Source organism: Kogia breviceps, chromosome 3, assembly GCF_026419965.1.
Source record: "Kogia breviceps isolate mKogBre1 chromosome 3, mKogBre1 haplotype 1, whole genome shotgun sequence".
Taxonomy (NCBI): Eukaryota; Metazoa; Chordata; class Mammalia; order Artiodactyla; family Physeteridae; genus Kogia; species Kogia breviceps.
Genome location: NC_081312.1, coordinates 115002102 through 115010639, shown reverse-complemented (window position 1 = coordinate 115010639; position 8538 = coordinate 115002102). Strand labels below are relative to the sequence as shown.

Below are 8538 nucleotides of genomic sequence, written 5' to 3'. Positions count from 1 at the left end.
GAGAGTCATAAACTGTTTCATAACATACCAATGGGCAGTGTGATTGGAGGGGAACCTGGACATTTCGTTATAAAGCTAGCATATCAGAAAAGACACAACTAAACAACAACTTATCTCTTATGAAGAAAAAAGACACAGAAACATAATTTGGTGACATTTTCACACTTGTTAAAATTAACTTTCAGTCAAAAGAACAGTGGAGTTGTTAGCTTTATATTCTGATAAAATTTTAATCTCAGGTTGGATAAGCAATTTTGTTTGCCATTAAGTGTGAGACTACTTGAAATAAAGTCATGTAGACAATGGGGCATTATATAGAAAGGATAAAAAGGTTAACAGAAAGAAAGCTCAGAAAGAAAATGAAAAGAGGAATAATTGTGTCAGAAACTTGGTAAATTGGTATATTAGGGTTCTATGTATTGGTTCCAGAGAACGAATAAGAGAGATAGATAAGAAGGTAGATGATAGATAGATAGATAGATAGATAGATAGATAGATAGATAGATAGACAGATAGATAGAGATACAAATATAAAGACATGTATTATATGGAATTGGCTCATGCAATTATGGAGACTAACAAGTCCCAAGATCTATAGAGTGAATCAGCAAGATGGTGACTCAGGAGAGTAGATGAAGTATTTCTAGTCTGGGGGCAAGCAAAGGTCAAGGTCCCAGCCTGAATGCAGTCAGGCAGAAGAAATTATCTCTTACTCAGGACAATCAGCCTTTTTGTTCTATTCAGACCTTCGACTGATTGGTTGAGGCCCACCCACATCAGGGAGGAAATCTGCTTTAAGTAATCTACCAATTTAAACGTTCATTTCATGGAAAACACTTTCACAGAAATACCCAGATTAATGTTTAACCAAATATCTGAGCGTCCCCTGGCCCAATCAAGTTGACACATAAAATTAACCATCATACCTGGCCAGTATATAACAGTCCCTGTATTGGGACTTCTGTATCTACATCTGTATGTGTCTCTATGTGCATGTATAGCATTTAAGAAATGTATTCTTCTCACCTGTTTTTAAAGTTTTGCTCTTGGATTCTTGAAATCCCACCATAGATTTTTTAACTGAGGTCAAATTCAGATAACATAAAATTAACTATTTTAAAGTATACAATTCAGTGGCATTTAGGATACTCCCAATGTTGTGCAAAAATGACCTCTATCTAGTTTCAAAACATTTGTATCACCCCAAAGGGAAACCCTATGCCCATTAAGTAGTCATTCCCATGCTTACTTCGGCAGCATTTATACTAAAATTGGAACTATACAGAGAAGATTAGCATGACCCTTGTGCAAGGATGACATACAAATTTGCAAAGCATTCCATATTTTTTGTATAATACTAAGTGAAGTAAGTCAGAAAGAGGAAGACAAATACCATATGATATCACTTATATGTGGAATCTAAAATATGACATAAATGAACTTATCTATGAAAAAGAAGCAGAGTCACAGACATAGAGAACAGACTTGTGGTTGCCAAAGGGGAGGGGGATGGGGGAGGGATGGAGTGGGAGGTTGGGGTTAGTAAATGCAAACTATTACATATAGGATTGATAAACAACAAGGTCCTACTGTATAGCACAGGGAACTCTATTCACTATCCTGAGATAAACCATAATGGAAAAGAATATAAAAAAAATAATTTATATATATGTAAAAAAATAGTAAATCTCTGATATTCATAAACTAAAAAAAAAGTAGTCATTCCCCATTTCCCCCTTTACCCAGCCTCTGGCAATTATTAATATACTTCCCGTTCCTATAGAGCTTCCTATTCTGGATACTTCATATAAATGGAATCATATAATATGTGACCCTTTATGTCTAAAATCTTTCACCTATCATAATGTTTTTCAGGTTCATTCTTTTGTAGCATGTATCAATACTTTATTCCATTTTATGGCTCAATATTCCATTGTAGATAAACACATTTTGTTTATCTATTCATCTGTTGATGCACATTTGGGTTGTTTCCACCTTTCGGCTATTGTGAATAATGTTACTATGAATAATAGTAGCATTACTGTGTACAATACCTTTTCGAGGGTATACAAATAACAATTCAAAACCCTGCTTTCAATTCTTCTGGGTGTTTCCAAATAGTGAATTGCTGGGTCAAATGGTAATTCTATGTTTAACTTTCTGAAAAACTGTTTTCCCCATCATAAATGTTTAACAAGAAATTACTCATGAAGCAAAAGCATGGGAAATCAGGACAATGTTTAACACACACACACACACAGACACTCATACCCTTAGAGGTTGCAATCTACCATACTAAATGTTTGTGATGATGAAAAGTCCATCTGATATTGTAAGTAATGCGGAGGCCTTATTAAAAGTTAAAATGATAAAGATACTCTGTTCCACTGATGGTTTTCTTTTCTCTCCCCATCACATGTGATACCAAACTCAAGCTTTCAATGATAGAGGCCATGTACTGACTTTTCCTGTTGCCTCAATAGCAGCCAGCAGCCGACTCCAACGTCCTTCATTGCTTCATAACATTCTTATATAGGAGACCGATATAGCCCTCAGGGTCATTACAAATGACAGCCTTCTAGCTCTGCAGAAACTCAGAAACTCACCCAGAGAAAGAAAAGACAGAGGTCTCTGGGGTCAAGGGTTCTAGACTAACATGTGACCTCACCCCCAGAGCTGAGTACCCTGTCCCAGCTACCCTCCAGGGCTGGGCTCAGACAGAGGTAGCTGTGAAGGAAGCAGAGAGGAATGGGCTGGGGAGTTCCTGAGAGCCAACAAAGCCTCCACGATCAGGACTCCAACTTTGCTGACCCAGGAAGGACTTCAATTCCAATAAGCATTGTTTCAGTTAAGATATTTAAGGGATTTTCTTTCAGCAGAACTATTAGAGGCAAAATGAAAATCAGATAGTCTTGAGAGAAGAAATTGGTCACATACAAAATTTTGGTCCTCATTCTTAAGCAGCTGGACCACAGATGAAGGCTTGAAACTTTGGCTTCAGACTCCTCCATAAGCCAGCATGGTACAGCAACTGGGTCTGCCCAGCAGCCAGAAAGCACTAATGCATCCCTATGCCCCCTATTTCCTCCTGTATGGCTCTCTCTCTAGTCAACAGACATCTTAAAACAATAGACTCCCCCTTGAAAGATTGCTGACCCCTCATTAAGAAAGACTGAAGAAAGTTCAGTCGTCTTAGAAGTTCTTCCTAACATATAATAAAGAATCTTGACCTTACTTCCCCCAATATACATTGTTGTATATCAGAATATAAATTTTGAAATATAAATATAAAAAGAGAGGGGAGATATCATCCACTCTTTTTTACACAAATGCAAGCTCTTACTTTTGTCAAAAAAGAAAGTACATGCACAGGGTGTTCCTGTATTTCAGAATTTGCCGCCAGAGAAGAATAATTAGAATTAAAGTTTGCTGCACTAGTTATTTAAATCAGGTTCCCTTCCTCTAACTACCAGGCACCATGTAGACTCACAGCCGAGAAGCTGGTCTTACAACTGTTACAACACCAGCCCACCCATTTCACAGGACCCAGCCCCATTTTATAGGGAAAGAGGCAGGTGAATGACAACACTTAGGAGCCAAGATTCCATTGTTCTCTGCTGGGGAAAGCCTGAAGCATAGTCTAACGATGTGGAAAGTGAAATTTCTTTCTGACTGAGTCATCCCCTGCTGGATACAGAAGATAAAAGAGAACAGCATCATTCTGTGCTGAAAATGTACAGTGCATGGTGATTACATCATCCATCAGGAGGCTGTGAATCTGTTGATAATGTGAAAGCAACTGATAATCATACTAAAGCATGATGGAGGGGGTTGAGACTGTTTGGGACATACAGGTAAGCTCTGAAGACTCAGCAATGGACCTTAGAGACCTCACAGATCCCCCTAGGATAGCCAAAGACAGGAATCCTACCAGCTTGCCTGGGCTACTGCATGGGAAATCCATCTCCACCTTGGGTCTCCCATCACGCAATCCAGAATTGATTACTTCACCACATATACTTTTTCAAGAGAAGGTGATTGGTCTTATTTTTCTCAGCTCTTAGGAAATTGGTGGGAACAAGTGATGGATTGAGTGCCTCATTGCCTGCTGTCTTCCCCTCCCTCCTACAACCCAAGGTCATGGATTCCCCAGTTGCCAGTGCAGAACTCTAGTGTTTTTGCTGTGGCAACGCTCCCACAAGGAGCAGTGTTGATTAGAGAAAAGAGCAGTAATAACAGTACCTCCACCTACTGAGGACCTACTGTGTGCCAGGCTGAATGTTCCCCATTGATTCTGCACTAGAAGGCAACTATAAAGATGAGTCCAAGGAAAACCAAATGTCATTAAATTCAGCATATAAAACTGCACCACTGAAAACTTTCTCATGAACCATGAACATACCACACTTAGGGACAGAGTGCTGTAATTGAAGCCTCTCATTCATAGATTGCCCTCTTTTTTTCCAGAGATGTTTAAGCAAACCTACAAGTTCATTTATACTAATGCCTTAAGGACTGAATTAAAAAGGCTCATTTTTGCATTCTCAGAAGAGAGTCAGATCCGTTTCAGTGGGCCTGGGAGTTTTCATTGGGCTAGTGATCTCAGTGAACATCTTTCATGTGTGCTGATTTATCAGATACTGCTTAATTTAATTTTCAAAACACACTTTTTCAGATGAAGAATCAGAGGCTCAAGGAGATTAAGTGAATCAGCCTAGTTCTCACAGGTAGCACATGGCAGGGTCGGTCTCTAAGCCCATGGTCTGGGGGCTGTCCTCCCCCACAAGTCTGGCTGAGCAGCCCTTCTCAGGAAGGATTGGTCTAGCTCTCACTGATCCCTCAGGCCAATTCCAAAGCCATCCTTCCACAGCCAACTTCAAACAGCATCAAGAGGTTGAGAAAACTGCATTGGGGCATCTGACCTCCCAAGGGCAGCCCTTGATTCTCCCCAGCTAAAAGCGTCATTTTCCAAGTCCACTACTTTGAGTTGGATTGCAGAACTAGTTGATGTTAAAACAAGAAAACTCACGGCTCCCCTGGTGGTGCAGTGGTTGAGAGTCCACCTGCTGATGCAGGAGACACGGGTTCGTGCCCTGGTCTGGGAAGATCCCACATGCCACGGAGCGGTTGGGACCGTGAGCCATGGCCGCTGAGCCTGTGCATCCGGAGCCTGTGCTCCACAACGGGAGAGGCCACAAGAGTGAGAGGCCCAAGTACCACAAAAAAAAAAAAAAACAAGAAAACTCATGTTCCGCAATCAAATAAGATCAGATGATCCAGAAGACTTGAGAAATAAAGGGAGGAACCACACTTACTGGGTAACAATTGACAAAAACCTTTGAGCCGGGCTTTGGCCTGCATTTCCTAATAATTCAGGCAGAACTGAGTGACTCATGATGGAGGGAGAGAATCATCTTCCTCAGGAAGCATATCTAATTTTTGCAGAAGCATTTAACTAACTTGGAATTTTTTAAAAATGTGCTCCAAAGCATGTCGTTCAAATTAATTTTTGAATGTTGAGATCAGCCTTCTTTTGGATCTGTGGGAGATGCTCCATATAGCACAGGATGTTAGAGTGGTACTTTCTTCTCAGGTCATGGGAAGACATTTCCTATGAGCTTCTAGATGATACACATGTCAGAAAGGGTGTTCATCAACTTGCCGGTGTTCCTTTATGGTCACTAGAGAGCTGCCTCTTTCTTTTGATGTTTGAGAAATATACTGTGAAATATTTCTGACATATAAAACTATGGAGAAAATAATATAATAAATGCAAGTGTATCCATCTCCCAGCTTAAAAAATAGAACTGTGCAAACACACTTGAATCAGTCTGTGTTCCCCATCCCATTCACTCTTGGGGATGTCCATCATACCTGGGCATGTCTTATACTTTTACCAAAATCCTGTACAACTAAGCAATACTGAGTATCATTTTATACAATTACACATTACTTAAACAGTGCATCAATGACATTGTTCACAATGTATTCTTCTGAAACTCTTTTCACTCAACAATATGCATATAAGAATCATCCATGTTGAATGAACCTTGAGATTATCATACTAAGCGATGTAAGTCAGACAAATACCATATTATATCAGTTATATGTGAAATCTAAAAAATAGTACAAATGAACCTATTTACATATATATGTGAATCACTTTGCTGAAACACAATATTTTAAATCAACTTTAATTAAACATTTTTTTAAAATAAATTCACCCTCAAAGGAAAAAAAAAAAAATCTTCCATGTTGATGCATATAGTTCCAGGTGATTTATTGTCACTGTTGTATAGTATTTCACTACACAAATATAATTTAGTGTAATGTACCATCCTTTTGTTAATACTTAAAATGTTTCTAATTTTTTACTATTATATGTGAAGCTGATATGCATGTTCTTGCACTCCATTCTATCATTGAATACTTTCATGCATTCTTAACACTTTCTATATTCTCTGTGTCTCCTTGGGCACATATGTGAGATTTTATTTGACACATTTCCTAGAAATAGAATTGCTGGGTCACAGGGTATGCTCATTTTCATCTTTATTGCATGTGGCTAACCTGCTGTCCCAATTGGTTGTACACATTTTCCTCTGTACCTGCAAAGTATGACTTCCTCTTTCTCCATATTCTCACCAACACTTAGTATTATCAGTTTTCAATTTTTGCCAATCTGATGCCAATCTGACTGTCTTTTAGCTTTGCATTTCCTGATTATGATGTGGTTGAATATTTTTTCTTAATGGATCATTTGGGTATTTTCTTCTCAAATTATCTGTTTATATCATTTGTTTATTTCTCTAGTAGGATTATTTGTCTTCTTATCATCAAATTTCAAATGTTCTTCACATGTTTTGTGTATACATATCACAAACATCTTTACATCTTATCCTTGTCTATGGTTTTCTCTCCCCACTTTTTTTCCTTTCCATATTTGAAACACAGTTTCTATCATTATAATCAAGTTGAATTTATCAACTTTATTTTAATCAAGTTTTTAATTTAGTCAAGTGTTAATCAAGTTTTAGTCAAGTTTTAATTTTAATCAAGTTTTTAAAAGTGGTTTTCTCCCCCCACTTTTTTTCCTTTCCATATTTGAAACAGAGTTTCTATCATTTTAATCAAGTTGTCTTTATGTTTGCCCTCTTTGTATGTATGTACTTTGTATGTACTGCCCTACCACAAAAATCACAAAGATGTTTTATTAAATGTTTTCATAAAAAATAAAAATTAATATTCTCATATTTTATGTCTTTATTCTCCTTAGGGTTGATTTTTACATATGGTGTGAGATAAAGATAAATTTAATTTCTTTCCTTAATAAATAACTAATTGTTCCCAAAGCATTTGTTAGGTAGACTGTTCTTTTGATACTGATCTACAATACAATCTTCTCATATATTGTTTCTGTTTAAGCATTAGATAGTTTATGGGGTCATTTATTTCTTCCATTGGTCTGTATATCTGGTCTTTTGCCAATAGCACACTTGTCAAATTACCATAGTTTCAAAATTAGTCTTGTTTTCTGGTCAAACATGACCTCTCTGCCCTAGTTCTCTTCAAAATTGTCTTCAAAAAAGAGCTATTATTTGTAGGCCTTGCAATTTTCATATAATCTTCTCATATGTTGTTTGGAGTTACACTGGATTTTTAGATTATTTGGGAGAGAGTAAAAATTTTCATGATTTTGGGTTTCTCTATGCATAAATATAATCTATCTCTCTCATTGATTTGACTCTATTAAAATATATTTTAGCAATGATTTATATTTTCTCCATAAATATCATTCTTAGCTCTTATTAAATTTATTCCTAGGAAACCTATATATTTTTTGTCGATTTTTTTTAGAGGAGCATATTTCATTGTTGCTGATATGTACCATGGTGACTGATTTTATAACAACTGATATCCTTTCCAGTGATATTTCTAAACCCTCATTAATACTAATAACTTGTCTGAAGAGTCTCTTAAGTTTTTATGGAGATAATCATGTCCTCTGTAAATAATAATCGCTTTTTTATCTTTCAAACTCATACAAAGTATTTCTTTTGCTTATCCTCATCTATGATCTGTAGAACAGTTTTGCACAGAAACAGTGATTCTGGGCATATGTTTCTGAAATCTATAGGTTTCATCATTAACCATGTTTGCTCTATGTTTTGCATGTTCCTTTCATTAAATTTACTAAATCTTATTAAAAATCATGAATAGGTGTTGAATTTTATCCCAAGCTTTTTCTGAATCTATTAAGATGATTGTTTTGTTCCTTTTACAATTAGTTTCATAAATTACATCAGATTTTCTAATGTTCAACCATCCTCATATATGTGGGACACACACAGCTTGGTCATGTGGACCTCAGTTCAATACCTTACTTTTGTTGACTGTATGTGTGGCAGCTGTTGGTTGCCTACCAGATAGCCATCCCTATCCCACTTCCAGAACCTTGTCTGGCCATGAACTTCAAGAGAACTTTTTCATTCATCCAAGTCAATCATTGCATTTCCTTTCCCTTACCACATGAGGGGA

The 8538-nt window shown here is 37.0% G+C and overlaps 1 non-coding gene across 1 annotated transcript; it reads left to right on the top strand.

Annotated features, from left to right (window-relative positions):
• The first annotated feature begins 1241 nt into the window (after positions 1-1241).
• On the top strand, positions 1242-1348 carry LOC131753871 (U6 spliceosomal RNA). Its single transcript, XR_009334940.1, has one exon. It is a non-coding gene; the product is annotated as a U6 spliceosomal RNA (small nuclear RNA).
• The last annotated feature ends 7190 nt before the right edge of the window (positions 1349-8538 follow it).